Source organism: Branchiostoma lanceolatum, chromosome 9 (assembly GCF_035083965.1).
Source record: "Branchiostoma lanceolatum isolate klBraLanc5 chromosome 9, klBraLanc5.hap2, whole genome shotgun sequence".
Lineage (NCBI taxonomy): Eukaryota > Metazoa > Chordata > Leptocardii > Amphioxiformes > Branchiostomatidae > Branchiostoma > Branchiostoma lanceolatum.
Window position 1 is genome coordinate 3,594,986 of NC_089730.1, and position 23,113 is coordinate 3,618,098.

At 40.2% G+C, this 23,113-nt stretch overlaps 1 protein-coding gene and 1 long non-coding RNA gene across 2 annotated transcripts in view; one reads left to right on the forward strand and one right to left on the reverse strand.

The window, feature by feature from the left end:
* LOC136441410 (zinc finger protein 436-like) overlaps positions 1-23,113 on the reverse strand; it is a 410,847-nt gene that overhangs the window by 321,657 nt on the left and 66,077 nt on the right. The window lies entirely within an intron of this gene.
* On the forward strand, positions 19,083-20,190 carry LOC136441438 (uncharacterized). The gene is made up of 2 exons (XR_010756891.1): positions 19,083-19,412; positions 20,000-20,190. It is a non-coding gene; the product is annotated as an uncharacterized lncRNA (long non-coding RNA).

Below are 23,113 nucleotides of genomic sequence, written 5' to 3' on the forward strand. Positions count from 1 at the left end.
AATGCATATGGAGCTTCCTACATACTTAGCTAGCCTCGTGCCGGTGCAGTTTTTGTAATGAAGACACTGATTGGCTGTCTGAAGGGTGGCCTGTACCGAACCGACCAAGTGTGTTCCTATCAGACACAGTGATTGGGCTGCACTAAACCAAAAAGGTTGCGTGTACGTGTTGAGACCACGCCCGTTCATTTTCGAGAGAACACCCGCTCGAATCGGAGCGTCACCAAGTTCCTTTGCCATTGGAGCCAAGTAAGTTTGTTTTCAGCTTCTTGTAATCAATCATTTGCAATTCTATTTCAATTTATAAATTACTTTAGCTGGTGGAATTAATCAATTGAAAGCTTTATTGGTAACCTTCCGAGGACTTTCTTGGTTTTTTAAAGCCCTATTGATAAAAAAGAGCTGCAGAAAAATGTTTGGACGTTCTGTGGACATTTTCCCAGCGCTGATTTTCAGTAAGCATGTAGAATAGACAGAAGCATCCCTACTTACATAGGTGCAGCAATGACATGTTTTAAACAAATGAATTAGGAACCGAAGAACTTTGTGTATATATACAACAGTTGCATACTCTTATCGACGTGGCAATAGGTCGCATTTTTCCTGAAGGGATAACACGTTAAGATATGAAATAACTAAATATGTGATGAAAATACGACTTCTAATTAATCCAGAACATTCTGCAAATTACTGTCTGTCGTTGGTTTGGGAATTCAACCGTTTAGCTTTCATTGCTCGCGCATGCGCACGCATCCCGTACAAGAGGTCGTGCTTTTACTCCATGGCAACCTTTTTTCTTTCTTTATTGAATTGGACTAGATAGTCTAGTCTATACAAGAAAGTAAAAAGTCAGTTTTGGGCAATAAACACTGGGAGTTTTATTCTCACACAAGACAAAATTTCTCCCGAATCCTAAAATTTACGTATCTAGTTCGATAGTAGTGATAACAGAAAGCTATTGCTACGTATACGTTTTCTTAAAGTAGGGTTCGTAGTTTCTCTCCCATTGTATTCATAACAGTGAGTGGGCCTTGTAAATGGATTGCTCAATACACAGAGTCAGACCTCCAATCTCCCAAGGTCAAACGGGACACCGCATTATAGCAGGTAGGACGCCCCACCCCTACGGAAGAAATGGCCAGCGTAAGCGGAAGGGGTAAATCCCAGAGAGGAGGGACTGGAGCGGAGTTTGTGTAGAAACTTGGGATACGTGAGCGGTAACAGTGAGCCATCTCTGTAGAGACTGATTGGGTGTTGCCCCATGAACCTTTTGGAACGCCAGTGTCAGGGCGGCACACGGGCAAAGTGGAGAGCCAGTAATTGCTGGCAGCGGAATTTCGAGGAGCCTTTCTCCGAATTGTATAACTTTGGAGAACCTACAAGTGACTATCAGGCCCCACGCTGAAAGTTTGAAATCACAGCGACTGAGGTGTTTCGAAGAGGAAAAAGCGTTTATGAAGGAAGGGACCAGATTGGCCTTAGTGGCATCGTGTGGCGCAATCGATAGGGTGTTTCGCCCACAACCGAGAGGTCCCGGGTTCGAAACTACCGATATGCCCCTATGTTGTGACCTTGGCCGGGGGAAAGGCACTTAACACGACTTTCCTCACTTCACTCAGGTGTAAATAAGTACCAAGCTTCGGTAAGGGACATCCCTCGGATAGGACGTTAAATGGAGGTCCCGTGTTTGAGGAGAGCCACACCTCGAGCACGTTAAAGAACCCACCGCACTTCTCGAAAAGAGTAGGGGTCCTCCCCGGGTTCAGTGGTTAAAACCTACAGTCCTATGGCCGTATCCAGATTATAAGATTGGTGTCTTGTTGGTTCAGGAATTTAATCATGTAGCTTTCAATGCTCGCGCATATTGCGCATGCGTAAATCTGCGTGACTCACACGCCTCCCGTGCAAGAGGTGGTGCCTTTAGTCCAAAGCAACCTTATTTATTTATTTATTCATGGACATACCTTACTGATCAATAAAACCCACTTGGTATTTTTCATCTTACAATCAGGTGGTCACAAGACTAGTGACAAACACAAAATATATGGACTTTTCATATTAATTTGTCAACATAAGTTCTGTTTAATATTTTGTTATCTTTGGTTGATACTGATTTTGTTATATTTATTTCCCAATGAGGCTGTTATTTCTATTATTTCCGATATTAATTATGCTTACAAGTAGTCCATTTCTGTTTGCACTTTTACTTATTGTTTTGGATTCGTGGCTTATGTTCATTTTCCTGTACTTTGATATTCTCTTGTTTGCATTATGTGTTATTCATTTTGTGAAATGCAATAAAAAAAACGAAACATAGCAAATGTCGATTCTTCATGCAATACTGTTAATGTGCGTGGTAAAACGTCACGGCGAAAAAAAATGAACATAAAACCCCCGCGATCATTTCTGAATCTCGTTCCATTTCGTTCCATTTCGTTCCATTTCGTTCCATTTCGCACTTTCGGGGGACCGGGATAAACTAACCGCAGTCCTGTTTTTCTTTAGTTGGTGACTGAACCCAACATGGACAACAGGCGTGGCTTCCTACTGGTGGCCAGTAGTCTGGCAGTCCTTATCACCTCCGTGATCGGAGGTATTGTTTTGTGTATATATGGTCTTGTTCTTGTTGTACTGGACAACTCCCCTTTAGTTGGGGAAAACGTCCAGGGGTAGAAGTGCACGTATTGGTATTTCCTCAGGTGGTCTGCAACCTCCCCTCTGAACTTTTCCACCTCTATTTCCTGTGTTCCTGAGTATGGCAATGAGTTCCAATATCTTTGGCAGTTCGTGGAAAATAGGAGAACCTGTAGTAGTCGTTGTGGAAGGGGATTGGTTTAAACGAGTTCGGATGGTTGTGGCGAGATTGCCGAGGTTTAGTCGCAAGTTTGTATCCACCTTATTAGAATAATCTATCTCAAACGATGGTCTTCCCTATCAAAATTACATATAGTGTTATGTGTAAAAGCCTATTCTTTTGTTCACATGTCATCATAGATTATGCAAATAGGTAGGTTTTCCTCCGTTGACATGTGTGCTTCGTTTACATGTTTCCGTGTTCAAGAAGAGGTAAGACAACGGCTTGTTTTGGACGTGTTTTTTTTTGTAACTTTTTTGTTCGCCTTTTTATCTTGTCATGTTTTATTATTAAGGTCAATATATGCCAAGGACAGGTGACAAAATAGAAATGTCAATACAATACTGCCTAGAAAACGTCCTAAACTAGCCAAAGCCTAACCTCTACAAAACCAAGACATGTCAAACAATCAAGATCCCCTAATCTGCTTGGAGATCAGGAATCTCCTGTACATGTGTACTCCAACGACTTGCACATTCCACCGAGACTTCATCACCGTTGACTTAGCGACAACAGGTAGCAACCCGAGACGAACTCGAATGCCCCAGGAACCGCCGCTGAAACATTTCCCTAATCACAAAGTAAACAAAACGAGGAGCCTCAACAAAAGGCCCTTAGCTTCAGGCTAAGGTCTACCATTCACAGGCCCCTTTACTTCCTATGGTAAACAGATACGAAAACGGCTGTCAAAAGTCACCTTCCTGAAGTTTAGATCATGGAAAACTCACATTGGCAGCGTAGTCTGACCTCTCGATCTAATGAGTATTTAGGCCTTTAATTACGGATGTGTTATGTTTCTTGTGTACTTTTTGTGTGAAGCATATCATGGCGGTCGCTGCTGAGAAGACACGGTGGTCTGTCACTAGGGTATTCTTTCCCGTTGCTACGCGCGTTCGACAAGGTATCGGGTTACCCGGGGCAACGTTTTGGCTAACGGCAAAACATTTATAGATAAACAAAATAGTAGAGACGGGAAATTTTGTAAAAATAAAACTAAATTAGCGATTTTGCAAACTTTGAATGTCGTCACTTTGCGCTGAATTGCTAATTTGTCTATATATTGCTCCCAAACACAATCATTTTCAGGTTTTATGGAGACCGTTTTTCCAGGCACACATCGCAAAGGCCTGGCTTTAAATATCAATGAATATCTCTTATCTTCATATTTTTCGTCGACCAGGAACAAAACAAAACTTTGTGTTTTTGGGATTTTTTAATTTCTTATACTAAGTATTGTGAATATCGACAAATCTGTCAAATTTTTTGACATTTTTCGCACTCAATCACCCATAATTCAAAATCAAGGACATTTTTCAAAAATCCCAAAAACACAAACCTCGGGAAAACCGTTACGGTCATTTTGAATTGTTAATGAGGTAAGGTGGATGTTCCTTGGAGCCGTACCTTTACGATGTTTGAACGCATGTCATGCCGCACGTATAGGGGGAGGGGGTAATCAACACCGCCGTAAACAATCCTTCCAATATTTAATGTCAAAAAAAAAAAAACGACGACAGTTGCTTCGTTACATGTCAGATGTCCACAACAAAGTGCCAGCATGGGCATACTCTCCAGAAAACAGGTTATATTTGCGACAAACGTAATTTTTTTTCCTGAAGCGGGGAAAGGGGCCCGGCCGCGCAGATTTACAATAAGAACTTCCAATGACCGCAGGTGACCCCGAATCGAACGCGCGTTCGGATTCGATTACGTCATTTCGAACATCGTGGAATAGAGTTCGAATTCGGCTGGACATGGGAGTTTCTGAGCATGAATTTGACCACCGTGAGAAAACATACGATCTATTCAAGCACTTCAACATGGCGTGATGTATTACGGCGAAAGTTGTTGATATAAAGAAACGGAATTCCTTGAGGCTTTGTTCAATTGGACCCGGAGTTTCATTGACGTTGTTACCGCCCTCCCCACTTAGCAACTTGGGCGGGTTTAAACAATTTTTTTTGTGTCCAAATGTATATTTTAACAGCATCATGATTCTTATCTTCAACAAAATATTGTACGTTGGTGATCCTCACATTCATCATTCATTTACACTAGTGGGAATGACGCCGTAAGAAGTCGTCGGCAACTCTAAACATGCTTTTGCAACATTGTATCCCAACACTTACTAAAGTGCTTGTTTACTTATTATTAGCCCTTGCAGGGAAACCAGTCAGTTATTATAATTAGCAAGGAGGTTAATCACCTTAGTTAGAGAACTGCTTCTTTGACGACATTTTTTCTGCTGACCAATGGTTGTTGTTTCATCTCACCCCCTAACGTTACCACACTGCCACGTAGTTTCATGCATGAATTAACTCATCACGAAATCAGGTTAAAAGTTAACATCCAGGCCTCGTTTTGTCGTTCCAGGTTCCAAACATGCAGAGAAGGCAGAGGCCATCGTTAGAGACAATTACATAACGTGTCAGAAGGCATAACATGCCGATTTTGCAATCGGTAAGTGTAACCTCTCTCACATGAATACTGGGCAACGGACACTTGGTTGTAGATATGCACCTATTCTGTGGGGAAAAATGACAAACATTCTTTTAAAGAAAAGGAGTTAAGAACACAAAGCTGCCTGGGGTTCGGTCGGCCGATCCAGAAGAAGGGTTACCAATCACAACACCTCTGTCTGCCACCGTAAAGATGGCTTTGCAGCCAAATCCAGTCTACCAGATAGATCTAGAGGTCATCCCCAGTGATATGCTGGAAGCTGCATCAAAAGGCAGAAAGAGGGAATGTAGTGAAAGTAGCGAGGATAAAGCTAAAGAGTTTGCTCAGTTGAACGACGCTTTGATGCGAGCTTCCATCACGGACCACGAACGGCATCTCTACAGATACGGCATTGCTTCTGTCAACTTCAAGGGAGACACAAGCGGTACCGGCAATGCAACTCTGCGTAAACTTCTGCTTGGTCAACTTCGAGAACAGGCACGCGTATCAATCATTTTTGTGCAAGAGTGCCCTTGGGCCGATCCAGTCAAACAGCTGCAGCTAGGGGTAACGTTTTGCTGCACGGGGATAATTAATGAAGCTGGAATAATCTGGAATAGCGATTTGTTTGAACTGAAACGGTTAGATGCGTACAGGCTGATTGGAGACAAGTACCGAAATCTAATTCAACATCGCGGACGGCTATGCATATCTGAAATGTCAATCAAAGATCAACCTACTGAACATACAGTAAGTAGCAATATCGCAGTGGAGAAAAAGCCAAATGTTCTTGACTTCATAGCTATATCCTGGCACGGGCCACATAAGCGTACTGATGCAGAAAAACAGTTGATATTTAAAGACCTTCTTGCCTTTATCAAAACATTGACAGTCACAAAAAACAAGGACGACCAGAAAGCATGCATCGTGGGTGGAGATTTCAACTTCGGTCTTGACAAGGCATGCGACAACATCGACGACACTGGACTGGCAATCCCTACTTCATATGGATCAGAAACAATCGACTACTTCATATTCACCTCCGATTTGATCAACATTCTGCATGCTCAACAACTGTCCTTAGATTATGACGCTGGAAGTGTGTATACAGCACAGGACAGAGACAGGGCCAGAACAGGGACGTGTACAACTGCATCTAATCAAGTCATTGATCACAGTCCAGTCTTCGGTGTGCTGGATCTCGGCAGTCCCAATCCATTTTCCTCGCCATCCAAGATCAGGACCAGGTACATCGTGCTAAATGAAAAGAAGACTTCTCTGAGATCAGAACAAGATGTCCACGGTTACATGCTTTTGCCTAAACATATCATCTCAACTTTTTTAAATAATCATGTCATTTGAATACTATATTACTCAAGGTACTAACTTCTACATTTTGCATATGCCACAAATATGAAGTTAAAAATATTTACCAATGAGACAGTGTAGCCTTTTCTGGTTAATTGATATACAAACATTCTTTTAGCATAGTCTGTATCAAATAGGCATATGCTCTTTCAAAAATACTTGCGTTGCAAAGTTATATTTTTCTTCATGATCAGAAAGCTATTACAGCATATCTGGTCAGTGAATCACTACATGTATTTGACTCTGGTTTCACTTTGGCCAGGTATAATGGAGTAGTACCCTTTTGATGATTCTTCTCCCAATAGGAAGACTAAAACAATGTCATGATATATTTAGAAATCCTATTACCTATTGATAAGTCAAGTCAAGTCAAAGTTTATTGCACAATGATTGTAACAGGTACACTGTAAGGCAAACAATAAGATACTACTGGCTACTTATATCAAACTGCTAAACGCTACAGGGAGGTTCTATGCTATACAATGGTTAGGCTCTAGGCTGTACAATGCTCCATTTCAAACTACATGAAGGCACTATCTATATAATATTGTCAGAGGTAGATAATATCAACAGGAGATACAATAGGGAGTCGTATATGTAAATTATACAATTACATGATGAGGAGATGAATGTCTTATACAACTAAATCGCTATTTCACGGATTCTTTTTTGCATAGATGTATAGATATGTTGGCCTAGATATACAGATATTGTTTCAGGACATGACATAAGTACACGAAACTTTCTGGTTTCGACTGAGGTAATGTTACATTTGTTTTGCACTTAATTGTCTGCAAGTGACGGATTTTCATCACCTTTTCCCAAGGATAATGGCGGATGCGATGCGACTCAGTGATGTTCCTGACTGCTCTACCGGTGCCGTACCTGGATCATTAAGGGTGGAAAGTCAAGCAAGGTAAGTTTACAACTATCTAAGCTATCTTCTTGCATCGTACTTATTCGAGTGTGATGTAAAGCAGAGAGAACCGAAAATAATCGACAGAGTTCAACTGGTAGGTAATTACGTATTCATTCACGCAGTGGGGTCGTGCGGTGTAACGGCAGGGTTTCGGCCCAGAACACAGCGGTCCCGGGTTCGAATTCCCTTGACGCCAGCGATGTTGTGCCCTTGGGAAAGGCACTTCTTTCCTCACCCCACCCAGGTGTAAAAACGGGTATATCATGTGTGGGCCACGACACCAGCAATAGCTGCCTCTGTCCCACGTGCATTGTACTGTTGTAATTCTAATGAACTCGAATTAAAATCAATCAATTGTATTACTATACACCGTCAGATATGATGGTTATGGCCTATTATCATGCAGCCATATGACGTCACGTCGACCAATCAGAAGTCCCCGTTTCATATCGTTCATGACGCCATAATGTCATAGAATTGCCACAAGTGGTGAATAATAAATCCGAAGTGGTCAATTATAGCAATGTATGATCCGTTCGCCTGTTCCACTGTGTACAGGGAGAGGAGTCTTTTTGTTAACATCGATAGATGATAGCACTATTTTTTTCAAAACCATCCAATTGTCTAACGATAAACCAAACCTTCGATATATAGACGATAGATGGCAAAATGAAATAAACCATTTCAATACAAGTCAAACTTACAAGGCAAAAGAACACAGTATACAGCCCCCCCCACACACACACACACTGTAAGGTGGCCAATTAGAAAGAGATATGCACAAGGCCTTGAGTAATCAGAAAGGAACCCATTAGTATATCTCTGTTACCATGGTGTCGGAGGCTGTGATGACAGATTTCCATACTGAAAGAGAACCGCCGAGCTCCTTTTGGACTGATTTCCAGAGTGATAAAGAATCTTGGGATCCTACTGGTACCTTTAATTATTGGCAGCTTGAGGTTATGTAGCACAGGTTAGTTCCTTCCCAAGTAGCCTAGTCCCATAAACTACTTACCTTCCCATAGGTTTTCCTTCTTGTTACCAGCTAAATGGTATTGCCACAAGATCCGCAAGCAAATACAACATAATAATAATAATGATAGTTTATTGGTCAGAAATTACTCGTGCAATGGCAGCCAGTGCTAAATTGCTGCAGGGTTTACAATCATATACTTAGTAATACACAACAGATACATATTTGCTCCACACTTGCAATTTGTGGAACTGTCGCAAGGGTCTTTGAGGCTGCCATTCGGCGCCATTAAGTGACCTCAATACGACCTTCCCCAACATAAGTCAGGTACCCATTCACACCTGGGTGGAGTGAGGAAAGTCATGTCAAATGCCTTTCCCAAGGGCACAACGTCGGGGCATAGCAGTAGTTTCGAACCCGGGACCTCTCGGTTCTGGGCGAAACACCCTACCGATTGCTCCACACGATGCCACTGTAGATATACGCTTCATTGATATACGCTTCATTTCTTCCCTTTCCATCTATTGCAGACAGGCTACAAATGCGATCTGTGGTTTATCCCAAATGGTGACATCAGCCGTGGTAGTTACTAAGAGGCTAAACGTGGAGGAGCTTGGTGTTGAGCTGCGCAGGAGAGACATTCCTGTGGGGTCCACCAGTCAAGATGACATGAGCGTCCAACTCTTCAAGGAGATAGGAGGAAACAGCGGGGGCATATCAGGGTACGTATTCAAAATAGATACAGGTTAATCCAGCAACTTAATTAAACGTTAACATGACTTTTTGTTATTCTGACACGTAATAGGTTTTGGAACACATTTCAATGAGACAAGTCTAAATTATGCAAACGTACAGTGAAGCTGAATGAGCTGTCAGAATGCTCGAAAAACAACACTCAAAATGATACGGACTAGATATAGTATGGATTACTTAAATTTATTGTTCAAATCGTCTTAACCCTAGTCCTGCTACGCCCGACAATTGTCTTTGCACATTCTTGTTCTGTATGCTAGCCCTGACAATTGCTGGGTTAAGAACATTACTGGTATCCGTACGTTGCACCCGCGCGGTTGCTGTACAGCGTGGAACTAAAACTGAGCAATATTTAACGAGTACCCTTTCTTTAAAATTTTTCTGGGCACTCCAGCATTGAGGGTATATTTTTGCTCTGGAACTCCAGCATTAAGTACACGGTACACTCAGATATACAGCAAAAGGTGGCGATGGTGAATTAGAGGAAACACGTGATAAAGGACAGATGCAGACAGCGTCCACTGGAGTAGTGCGCACGCGTGATGTGCTGTTTGGTCCACACCTGGGACCGAGTACAAGCTCCAATTCGGCTATGAAGAGGAAAACGTTACAAGGAACCGACATGGGCCAAAGTACCTCTTACAAGAGAAGCAACAGAGGTGAGGAAACGACCGCAACAAGGCATGTGACCGCAACAAGGAGTCAAGGGGTTGGAAATCCGATAACTGTCAAGCAAAATCCATTCCCGAATTTTCAAAACACGTCCAAATCAGGAGAGGTATACAAAACTGGTGCTGGCCCAGGATCAAGCACTGTACCGGAAATGTATGGTGCACAGAGGTCAAGTAGCCAAGAAGGCAGCGTCCAATGGGCTGGTGACAACCGGTTGCGCTGTACATATGAAAGATGTGATTACCAGGCACGTTCTTACAGTGGTCTCGAACAACATAAGAGGAAACACACTGGGGAAAAACCATTCGAATGTGATCAGTGTCCTTTTATGACAGCTTGGCAAGAGTCTCTGAAGAATCATAAAAGGACACAACATTAATGTAGTTTAATTTCACGTTTAGTGAATTGTATGATTATCAAAGTGCACCAGAACTACTCTTGTTGTGAGAAGCTCTAGCCCGACAACCCTCCAATATAGCCAAAAAATTGTTGACAAAATAAAGAGAGTGTCATGTGCACTTCACTCCCAAATCATACACTTTGATCCTAACTTTGAAAACAAGTTCGAACAGTGTGAAAACAGAAGAGGGAACATCTCTGAGGCTCAGAAGACACGGTATAGTATCGGTGGGTATAAATTCCAGTACAGTTGACTGTAGACTAAGTCAAAGTTTTGGTCGCTTATTAGCCTCCTAGCGTTTTTCTGTTGAACTGCAGCATGCACACATCTCCGGTTTTTATATATTGCGTTCTGGACACGCCATGGTAATGTTATGAATGGTAGCTCTTGTGCTGTTGAAAAGGTGATATAGGTGTTGCAGCTTTTTCATTGGAATTTCACTTTGGTGGTAATGTGACATAGATTAGCAAAGCAGGGCTTTATTTCATTTGTTTAATTTTGTGACCTATTAAGATGTAATGGGTGTCTAAATATATATGAAACTAAGCGTAATATTTAGAAAAAGGTAACAAAAAACATATTTCGTAATATGTCGTGAATATTTTTTTTATTAGGCATTAAGCAACATAAAGGGTGATGGAATTCGGTGTTTGCAAAACGAATGACGTCTGAATGATACAAGAAATAACATAGTTTTATTTGCCAATGTCCTTTCCCATGTCGATTGAATCGGGAATTAACCGTTTGAGTGATTATCAAGTGACAAAAATTCTCATTACTAGTTTAATCCTATCTAGACCGGGCTTTTTTGAGACTTCTTGGACGGGGGGGGCTCTTTCGACCCCCCCCCCCCCCATCATAACTTCTGAACGGTAAGCTCTATCATCACAAAATTTGCAGGGAGTGATGTTCACGTGAAGTTTTATAATTCCTGTAATTTTGGTGACGTTTTGACGTAATATGACGTAATTATGACGTCATCGATGTGATTTTATTGGCTAAATAGGGAATTCCCATAATATCTAAACGTATCAGACAAAATAGTGCGTATGGTTGATTTAAAGGTATGCCAACACATTTGACGTCAGTGGTGACGAAGTTGACGTCGAAATAACGTCGAACGATGACGTCATGTGTTGTTAGCGACCCCCTGGGATCCGCCATCTTGGATCGGCCATTTTGAAATTTTGAAATACTTTTTTCCCATTAATGACCAAAAATAACAATCAAAATAGACAAAAAACATTGTCCTGAATGTTTCTGGTTAAGAAAATTCCAGATTGTGACGAATTTAAAGGCGAAAAAGCCTGTTAATTCCGAAAATAATGATCTTGTCCGCCATCTTGGATTTTGAGCGATGATGTCATCAAATTAGCATAATTTATGAATATTTAATCATGAAAGTTACATTTAATTACATATGATGTTATACATGTAGAAAACTCGTGTGGTTGAGCAAGAAAACATTGGAAACAACTATGTTTAAATCGAAATTAGTGAAATTTGCATAAAGTGCCTCTTCAGAAACCCGTTACCATTGCAACACGAAAAAATATAAACTTATACTTTTATCATAATATTGTTGCCAACTAAATTTTAGGAAAAGTCACCAAGTTTGGTTGTCCTACCATACGTCGTTTGGCAGTTATACTATGTCAAAGTCGGCGCTTGCACTTTTAGTCCCCCCCCGGTCTAGATAGGGTTAACGTACTTTAATGATAAATAAGTGTATTTTGTCAGAATTGTGAGTTTTCGTGTCTTACAAATCTTTTACATATACTGGTAAATGTAGATTTAGAAATATCGCGTTTGTTTGTTTGTTTACGTTTGTTTGTTTGTATTGTTTGTTTAACGAATGTTATGAAAATTACTCGTTTGTTGTGGAGAAGTGTGAAGTTCATTGTCTTTTGCAGAATTGTTCTTTCTATATATAGACAAACAGTGATACGTTTGCTTTTTGAGTATGAGATTTAGCCTTTGACTTGGAAGTTTTAGTTTTTTACAACTAAGAAAGGATTGATGTATTCGAGCTTATTCTAATCACAAAAAAACGTACACATTGTCACATTCATGAGACTTCTTCCATCTACAAAGACATTCAGAGAATTCGAAAGACTTAAATGCCATTCTTTTTCATTGAAGTGATAGCAAATGTACAGAAATCGCCTAACATTATTAAGACCACTGGGATGATTATGTGATCATTACTACAATATATTCCTTCAGAAATACACTGTTGTTATCACTTGTGTAGTGAACCGTCTCGTGATCATACATACAAGCTAAGCTATATGTGTCAGCGTTGCAAAATATTCTGCAGGTACGTGCACGCACTTTTTCTTGCACTCCTTCAATGAGTAACCTCTTCGAATTCAACTAATCTTTGAATTTTTCGAAAAAACAACAACAATAAAACACCGTGAACGGACCATCTAAAGGGAAACGATATAAAGTCATAAAATATACAGATGATGTGCTCATCATGTACAATGATATTAACAGAAGTTCTAAAATTTCAAATATGCTAATAATAATAATGATAGACATCCAAAAAGCTGTAGACTTGTTCTTACAAGAATAACAACAATGACAACAGATAGAACTTAGTTATATAGAAATTATGAAATGATAATATCAGAAATTCAAGCCTCATAAGAGTTTAAGGTTCACGGTAAAATAAGGTTCTTAAAGTGCTCGAAATACCCCCTGCATATGCAGGTAAGTGCAGGTAGAATTTTTTTTTGCAACTTCATATATTTCATATATATACATATACAGGTTAATGCAGGTAAAATTGGAGTTGTGCATGTACATTTATTTCTGATGTCTACTTGCACCTAACCTGCACTGCTCTATGTAATAGGTGTATATAGAGGTTAGTGCAGGTAAAATTGTTCTTGTACAGCTATTTCTGATGTCTACTTTCACTGATTCATGTAATAGATAAAACACTTTATAAGTGATTTATACATAGGCTACTGATCGTCACCAGCTGTAAAAATGCTACATAAAGATACAAGAATTGTGTTCTTTTAACAGTTTCTACTTTTTATCATCAGTAGATTTTTACCGTTTGGAAATGCTTGGCCGTTTACAAAACTGCATCCAGTTGCTCGAGGAACTTTTGTATTGAGTATCTTGTTACAAGGATGTCTGACCTTCAACCACGTAATTCATATTTCATAAAGCCTATTTTCCATCAGATTAGAGCAGGTATGATTTGTTTGAAGCAGATAAATTTGAATCCAGGTAAGTAGAAATAAAAACTGTTTCGAGCCCTGTTCTTGCAATGCCTCATTACCCTGCCAACGTTCCTCACTTACCTTCCAAAGGGCCTGAATTGGCTCCGCTACTTCTTAGTCCTTTTTTAGCTAATGATTTGATTCTGTCCATGGAACTCCATTGCACTGCATATTTTGTCTTGTCAGCAGAGCTAGCCCCTTGAAATAGCCACAGGCAAGATGGGCAGCCCTGGCAGTGTGTGCTGAACAGCCAAACCAATAAATGACAAAAAATTAAGTTCTTGAGTATTATTGACATTCAGTTTCCACATGGCTGCAACATAGTTATTTTTTCTACTACTGCTAGCATTTCTGTCCACTAATATTTAATAACACGATATCAAGATTAATTTGAAAAAATCTCATTAATTTTGCAAGATAATTAAAACTCATACAGCAAGTGAAGCTTCAACATTTTGGAAATGGTTCTGGTGCTGAAAGACGATGACAGCAACACCCGTGGCACATGCTCACTTCCGATCCAATTAAAGAGGGATCCAATAGTCGACGTCAAGTGATCGAATATTCCTGAAGAATAGTTGCTGCTGAAACAGACAGGGTCATTCTCCTAAGTACCTGGACGTAATTATCTCCATGAATGAAATAAAAATTATGGAGATATTGTAACTGAACAAAGAAACGGCGGATTATTATCATATTTAGTATTCACTGATAGGTATGTTAGACAAAGATGTACATTGTTTTACTGAAGTGAAAATTATGCAAATTGGGACGTAATATACAAACTTGATGAGGAAAATTTATATTTGCAATGTTTTCCATCATAGGACTCAACTACATGTACCTTATGTAGTTGGAAGGTAGAACATTACCAGATACAAATTATTCAAATACATTCTAGTTTCCATAATTAATGGAAAGGCGCTATAATTCTTCTTAGTGGTAATTGGTTGGACTTTAAACATTGTATAAGCTAATTAAAGATGTACATGACCAAGCATATCTTAGGCAAATGTAGAAGTCATTTGCATAATCATAATATTTTATTGAGATATGTGGTCTCCGAACTCTTGTTAAGGAATTGCGGAAATCTTCAAATGAATACAAATGTTAACATAAATTTGCTCATTCGCCCCCCTCATAACTTGCAAACGGTGTGGTGTATCATCACCAAATTTATGGATATTAAATCATGAAAGTTACATTAAATTACAAATGATGTTATACATGATAAACTTATACTATTATCATAAAATTATTGCCGACTAAATTTTAGGAAAAGTCACTAAGTTTGGTAGTCCTAGCATACGTCGTTTAATTGGCAGTTATACAATGTTAGAATTGGCCACGGGCACTTTCGCCCCCACCCCCAGTCTGGATAGGGTTATATATGTCTCACCTCACTTGGGTGGATGGTGGTACTGCACCAACAGCATGGAACATGTCTTTGATCATGACTTTCGTTTCGATGGGCATCCCCGGCAGTTTCGTTGCCGTTATTACCTTCGCCGGGAAGGTATGCCATCGCGGTAAGGTTATGTTATCGGTTACGCCAGCTGTAGAGTGGGTCCGTATGTATGTCGAGATCATAAGTCGAGAAAAAACTTTGACGGATCTTGCTGATTTTAAGTAGGTAAGTGGCGGTTGTAAAAACGAAGGTCAAGTTCGAAAATGGTTAACCTGGCGTTTTCCTAAAGTGCTCCAGTGGACTTTTTATGTTAGTGTCAACATAACTCGGTGTATTGTTGATAGACCTACATGATTTTTGGAGGGTACGTAAAGATTGTGAAAACAGAGGTCAAGTTCAAAAATGGGTCACCTGGCATGTTCCTGCGGTACTGCAGCGGGCTGCTTATGTATACGTATTTGTCTGTTGACAGGATAACTCGAGAAGCTGTTGTTGGCTGTGCACGATATTTAGTGAATAGGTAAGTTTATTAAAGGAGAAGGTCAAGTTCAATGATGGGTCTCCTAGCGGGCACCTGAGGTACTGCAGCAGAGCTCCAAAGTTTGAGGTCAAATTTTCTGCAAGTGCTACGGTCATGGTTTTTGTGTGGTAGATAGTCCATGTCACATGAAGTAAGTTATGTACGTTTAGGCCCTCTAGCAGCTTGTTTGGAGCTGCAGTGGGTGTTTTTAATTTATTTGTTTTGACCTTTGGACATGAATAACTTGACTTATGGTCAACGAATCGTCTGGATTTATGTTATGTACTAGATAGCTTGATTAATGCTTTACATAATCGAATACTCATTATGCCAATCAGGAGCTAATTTGCATAATTAGCAAGGAAATTTTGTAAATCTGCTGCCTTTCAAAATAGGACTCTCAAACATGTGACATATATAGCTGAAAAAGAGAGAGGTATCGATAGATGCCAATGATGCTAATAGCTACCTATTTTGCATAATTAATAAGAAAATACTAATTGAAAATACCACAATAGTAAATGATTGGAATTTCATTCTTGTATCATTAGGAAGCTAAGTAAAGGTGAACAATATCAGACAGAAATCATGCAGGACAAGGCCTCATTAACATAATTTGTAAGGAAATTTCTTCAATGAGCGTAAGCTTCTTGCTGTACGACCTGGCTTATTCGGCTTTGCGGTGATTAATCACGGTTGCATTGCTGTCACTGGCAAGGCCTGTTTCCCCGACTCTGGTGGCCATTAATCACTTTTCCAGGCACCACCTGCAGGGTTATCACTTACATGACCGTCTGCCCGGGACCCAGAAGGATCCAGAAGGATTATAGCTACATTTGTGAGAAGTTCTTTGTGTCAGAAAACAGCAAATTTCTTAGCGATTTTAGATATTTTTAACCTCTTATCGATAGTCGTGACAACATGGGGAGAAAGAAGAGGTCAAGGTCAGCATCAGAGGAGCGAAAGTTAGAAGATCGCGAGCAGAAAAAGAAGGTTCGTATTCATTACGTAATATAGTATTCGGGACTCTATTTCACAAGATGATGTTTAGAGAGCATTTTGTTTATTTGATAAACGTATTTTTGGCGTATCTTACTACCTGGATGTCTAACTTTCATCAACGTACATAACAGGATAACCCGTGACTACGAACTCTTGCAGTTTTCGTAAACAGTGCTAGGTGACGCTTTTGATCCATGAACATAAAAATGCTTTCTATCTAACAGATGACCTTTCACTTATGCTTAAAACAAATAATCTAATTGCTTTTGAGCTATTGCAGTTCTAGAAAACATTGCTAGGTGACGCTGTTGAACCATAAGAATGTAGCTGCCATCACGCATTCACAATTGAAGTTCTTGAAATAATTGCTGGTGGCACTTTTGATCCATGAACAGGTGCTAAAGCAACATACATTTCTTTTATTCATGACAAAAGCTGTTCAGTGCGTGTTTGTTACCTTCCACAGAGATGGATTGATAATCCAGATGTCGATCAAAAATACTAGCTACTATTCCATTAAACCGTTCACAAGTACAAGCAAGCCAACTGTCCTTGGTGCTGAACACTGTTTCAACACACAGTTAGCACAGACACAAACACACACACACACACACAAACACACACACACACACGCACGCACACACACAAACTCAAACTTGCATCATGAGAAATATTTAAGTAAATGTCACCATCATTAGACATAGAAATAGACTTAAAACAAATTGTGTTATTCCGATGATCAACTGCAATAATTTATGCACATATTAACGGCACTTGTACCCAAAGGCCCATGGCAATGTTTTGAAATCATAATTCTTCTTCGGAAATTCGCTTAGACTAGACAAGTCTTAAGATCGTGTATGAAGCATTTCCACGCATTTTGCAAACCGGCGACACCAGTTAACAAACGCTGCGCCAAGACTAGACATCTACCATTCTAAGTGAACATAAAGCACACTATCTGGGCAATCAGGCGACAATGAGCTACCGCGTACTAATACACGACTACACTAGCTATCCAGCGGAAGGCAACACTTCGGCACAACAACAACAAAAAAATAATAACATGAACGTTTATTCGGGAAATAAAAAAAAAAGATTTTTAGCTATAGTTAGTGATATTCCAAAATACGGAGCTGAAAACCGAGGAGAAAATGCATTATTCGCGCCTTATTTTCTGGGATTACTTCGTGTCGCTGATAAACTTCGGTGTGAGACTGAACTGGCATGACGTCACGGAAATTACCGACAGATCTTCTTCTTCTTCTTCCTACCGGGAAGACTTGTTTTATCAACTTGAACCTACAACAACAAATGTTCGAACTATATACATCGGGAAGGAAGGATGTTAGGACAATTTTCACCGAAAGAGAAGAAAGGACAAAGCACAAAGTGAGCAGAATCGGGGCGACAAGCGGCTGGACAAGATGCAAGATTCAACATTTCATCACAAGAACCCGGACAACGTTGTGGTCGTTCTTCTTTTTTCGTTCATGTCAAAATGTTTTCAAATGTAGCGTCATTGCGAGAAATTTTCCACAGAAAGGGAAGCGAAAGGGCTGTGAAACTGTATGGACGAAAATTGATAGGCAAAACTCAGGATTTGGGGAGGAATGCAGCAAGATTTGGACTCGATGCAGTCAACAAAATCAAGCACGCGTGACGTTATTACTGAGGTAAGATCTTTTGAAAACATTTTCGTCATTTCTGAGAGAAAATTCTCAATGAAAACTTCCAGTCCCTCAGAAAAGTTCAGAATATGCTTCGCACATAAATATTCTGAATGGCTGTGTAAAGTTTCTGTGCATCTTCTGTGACAATAAATTATTTGTGAGAAAAACAAGGTCCAAGTTTTTTGAGCGCACCACAACACAAGTACAGATCTTGAACAGATACAGCATACTGTTAAGTTTCTAATTTGTTCACAAACCTGAAGAAGTAAGCTACAATGCTGCGATTCACTAAAAATGTAAAAGGATTTCATGGTTAACTTGTTGATTTACGTTTTGAGTGAAAGGATATACGAGTATAACGTTGATGTAATAATTGACACAGTGAATGGTGCGGTCTGTAATTGGTCGGGAATACGTCGGTAATGTTATTTGAGAATTGGTCGGAAAATCGCCGTCTCTCGGGGAATTTGGTCGGGATTTAGTCGGTTGAAGGGTGCTTCCCGACAAAAGGATTAGTGGCTATTGACATGATCATCCTGTCAATAATAAGAGTTTTACACTATTGACAGGATGATCCTATGATGTATGCATTCCTATGTAATTTTTTGTAATCTACTCTTGCACAATCTGTCAATATTGATTTTCATAATGTTGTAATCATAAACATAATTTATTTAATTTTCTAATCATAATTTTGCTCTAGAAGCATCCATAAGTACATCATTGTCAGGTGCTTTCCGGAAATGCTTCCTAACATTATCAATGAGTCAGAAAGCTGATGAATAGGATGTATGACATCTGAGTTGATATTGCAGTTATGTTGCATAATAAGATACTGTAAATGCAAATATGTTAGCGAGGTTAAATTTCGCGGTAAGGAGAAAATGGATTGTTGCGGTGGTTTTGCGGTCACGTTTAAACAATAATAGTGCTACAGTCACACAATGGAACGGCTTTTTGCATGTTTTTAAGGTTGTGGTAAAGAGTTAATCGATGAAAGTCATGACCATAAAACCACAAATATTTCTGCATTTACAGTACAGGGAATGATGTCGATTTAGTATATTTTTACTCTGTACAGTGTACGCGAAGAGGGTGTACAGAGCCATTGATGCTAAGATGGTGGAGCAGTCAATGATTCAGGCCTGTGAGGAGGCAAAGAAAACAACTGCTGACATGGAGAACAATGGTACATTGCATACTTTACATGCAGCTGTTATTTGTTTGTTACATATCTGGTATAAAATGCCTTTAAGTAATGGCATAACACACCTGGTTTGTACTGACGAGTACAAGCTGCATATCTGGACAGATTTATTAGATCCGCTCACATCAGGATCGTCTGGTGTGGCGTATTCTTTTACCTGCTAGTGGTGTCGCTCTCCTGAACCACGGGACTTGGTATTCTATGCCAGAGTCTGGAAAAACACACACAACCTAATGCAGACTTGATTAGTTTGGAGTGAAGCGGGGTCGAATCGTAATGTGGAATAGGTATGAATATGGTCATGATTCGGTTTGAAAGGGCAGAATCGACGACTAGCTTTCATCCCAGTTCACGACTTGCAGGGAATTTGGACAGCCATTCCCGACTCAAACAGCTGTCTACGGCCAAACACGACTTGCATGTTGTTGACTTTTTTTACATTAAAATTAATATACAATTATACTACATTACACATTTGCCTAGAGTAGGCCACATATTTTTAGGTGTAGTTAGTTACATATATCAATCTTCATCCATCCTCTAACATGTACCTCTCTTTCCCCATGTAGAAGACAAATGTGCTGAGGGAAACGTACAGCAGCTATTTTCTACCAGTACATCTGACGCCCTTCAAGAACAGCATCCAAGCGAGTGGAAACACACATACTTCAGGGAGAGGGTTTGGGAAAAGTCTTTCAATATGATGTACTTGCATGATGGTAAATTGATGATGGATTCCCCTGGTGAATCAACAGATGAATTTATAGTACATGATGGTCTTAATGCTCTGAGTATGAATGGTTCTGGATTGGAACCTTTTGTAGTGAACATCATACAGGTATTGCTAGAGTAAACACCGCAATCGACTACAACTATTCACAACCAGGTATGATACTAGTATGCAGTGGATTTATTAACCCCTACATGGAAAGTGCAAACAAGACAGTAACTAAATTGTGAAACAGATCAATACTGTTTGAAACTAAATGTTACAGAATTTTTTTTTTTGGGGGGGGGGGACAACCATGCATATATCTTATTATTAGAAATGTTTATATTCCTATGGAAGCCTGCACCTTAACAATAACCTCAATGACCTACAGTCGCCAGTACCCCTCATAGTATGATTCCCTTGGAGGCTTGAGTAGTGACCATCAAGAAGGTTATGTTTTCAGAGTTTTGTGTGTATCTGTTAGCAGGATAACTCTAGAAGTCATGAATGTATAATGTATCTTTTTGATATTGGGCATGTGGGTAGCTGTGGAAAGAAGAGATTAGATTATGGGCCCCTACCAGCTTCCCATGGTACTGCAGTAGAAATTCCAGTTTTCATATCCCGTGTTCTGGACATTACGGTCATTATTTTTTAAGAGGTAGGCAATTGGGCTTGTGAATAAGGGACAATGGTACTGCCACCTAAAAAATAAAAAAAAGAGGGACATCAAAAAGAGAGGAGCATGTACACCATGCATATGAGAATCTCATTTACATAATAAATGTAAAATGTCAACATTTCATGTTGGGAAATATTCCATCAGCATTTGGAAGTACAAAGTAAAGATGCTCATCATTATACATGTATAAATCACATCAGGGCCTTATTTGCATATTTAATGAAAGGAGGCTAACATAGTTTTTGCTAAGATATAACTTGCATACATTGGACACTTATTTGGGTAAAGAGGATCATTGACTGATGTAGTACATGCCAATGAGGACCTTATTCACATAATGAGAAAAAATATGTCAACTGATGTTTAATATCCAAACACCAGAAAAATAATTTGAAGTTAATTTGTCGGGGCTTCTTCTCGCCCCTAGCCATTTTATACTTCATATGACAGGTGTCTTGAAAAATAGAGAGCGAAGCATGGTACGTGCAAAGTAAGCTACAAGGCTTACATAGACTCTTCAGGCATACCGGCTGGTTTCCTAAGACGGCATTAGTCTCACCTAATGGTAGGGTCACATTTCCTAATCGGGGCCCGGTCGGGCTGTTTGCGGAAACGCAAAATCAAAGTGTATGTCAATAAATTTGCACACGCTATGCTCTTAGATGATTTTGGGTACGTTTTGTGTTTTTGTTGTCTTTAATACCATACTTTTCGCTCCCAAAGACTACCCGGCCGGGCCCCGGATTTGAAATGTGACCCTAGCATAAGATGGGAGGCATTGCTAACAAGGGGCCAGTTTCACCGCTATTGCCTAACACCTGAAAGACGTCAGACATGGCTAGTCAAATTGTTGGGGCTTCTTCTCGCCCCTAGCCCTACTTCATATGATGGGTGTCTTGAAAAATAGAGAGCGAAGCATGGTACGTGCAAAGTAAGCTACAAGGCTTACATAGACTCTCCAGGCATACCGGCTGGTTTCCTAAGACGGCATTGGTCTCGCCTAAGATGGCAGGCATTGCTAACAAGGGGCCAGTTTCACCGCTATTGCCTAACACCTGAAAGACGTCAAAAAAGGCTAGTCAAATTGTTGGGGCTTCTTCTCGCCCCTAGCCATACTTCATATGACGGGTGTCTTGAAAAATAGAGAGCGAAGCAAGGTACGTGCAAAGTAAGCTACAAGGCTTACATAGACTCTCCAGGCATACCGGCTGGTTTCCTAAGACGGCATTGGTCTCGCCTAAGATGGGAGGCATTGCTAACAAGGGGCCAGTTTCACCGCTATTGCCTAACACCTGAAAGACGTCAGACATGGCATGTCAAATTGTTGGGGCTTCTTCTCGCCCCTGGCCATACTTCATATGACGGGTGTCTTGAAAAATAGAGAGCGAAGCATGGTACGTGCAAAGTAAGCTACAAGGCTTACATAGACTCTCCAGGCATACCGGCTGGTTTCCTAAGACGGCATTGGTCTCGCCTAAGATGGGAGGCATTGCTAACAAGGGGCCAGTTTCACCGCTATTGCCTAACACCTGAAAGACGTCAGACATGGCATGTCAAATTGTTGGGGCTTCTTCTCGCCCCCAGCCATACTTCATATGACAGGTGTCTTGAAAAATAGAGAGCGAAGCATGGTACGTGCAAAGTAAGCTACAAGGCTTACATAGACTCTCCAGGCATACCGGCTGGTTTCCTAAGACGGCATTGGTCTCGCCTAAGATGGGAGGCATTGATAACAAGGGGCCAGTTTCACCGCTATTGCCTAACACCTGAAAGACGTCAGACATGGCATGTCAAATTGTTGGGGCTTCTTCTCGCCCCTGGCCATACTTCATATGACGGGTGTCTTGAAAAATAGAGAGCCAAGCATGGTACGTGCAAAGTAAGCTACAAGGCTTACATAGACTCTCCAGGCATACCGGCTGGTTTCCTAAGACGGTATTGGTCTCGCCTAAGATGGGAGGCATTGCTAACAAGGGACCAGTTTCACCGCTATTGCCTGACACCTGAAAGACGTCAGACATTTCATGTTCATGAGATAAAGTTTAATTGTCAGGACTTCTTCTTGCCCCCTATCCATACGACAGACGGAAGTATAAAACTACCATCATTTGCTGCTAAGGTACATGTATTCTAATTTTTTGTCAACAAAATTTGCATGATTTATACCTATCAATATTCCTCTCTTTTTCAGCTGTATATGCTTGTTGCTTGAAAATACTATCATGGTACGTGGGGAATCAATGAAATTTCATCATTGATTTTACAGATTAGCTTCTAATTTGAACAATT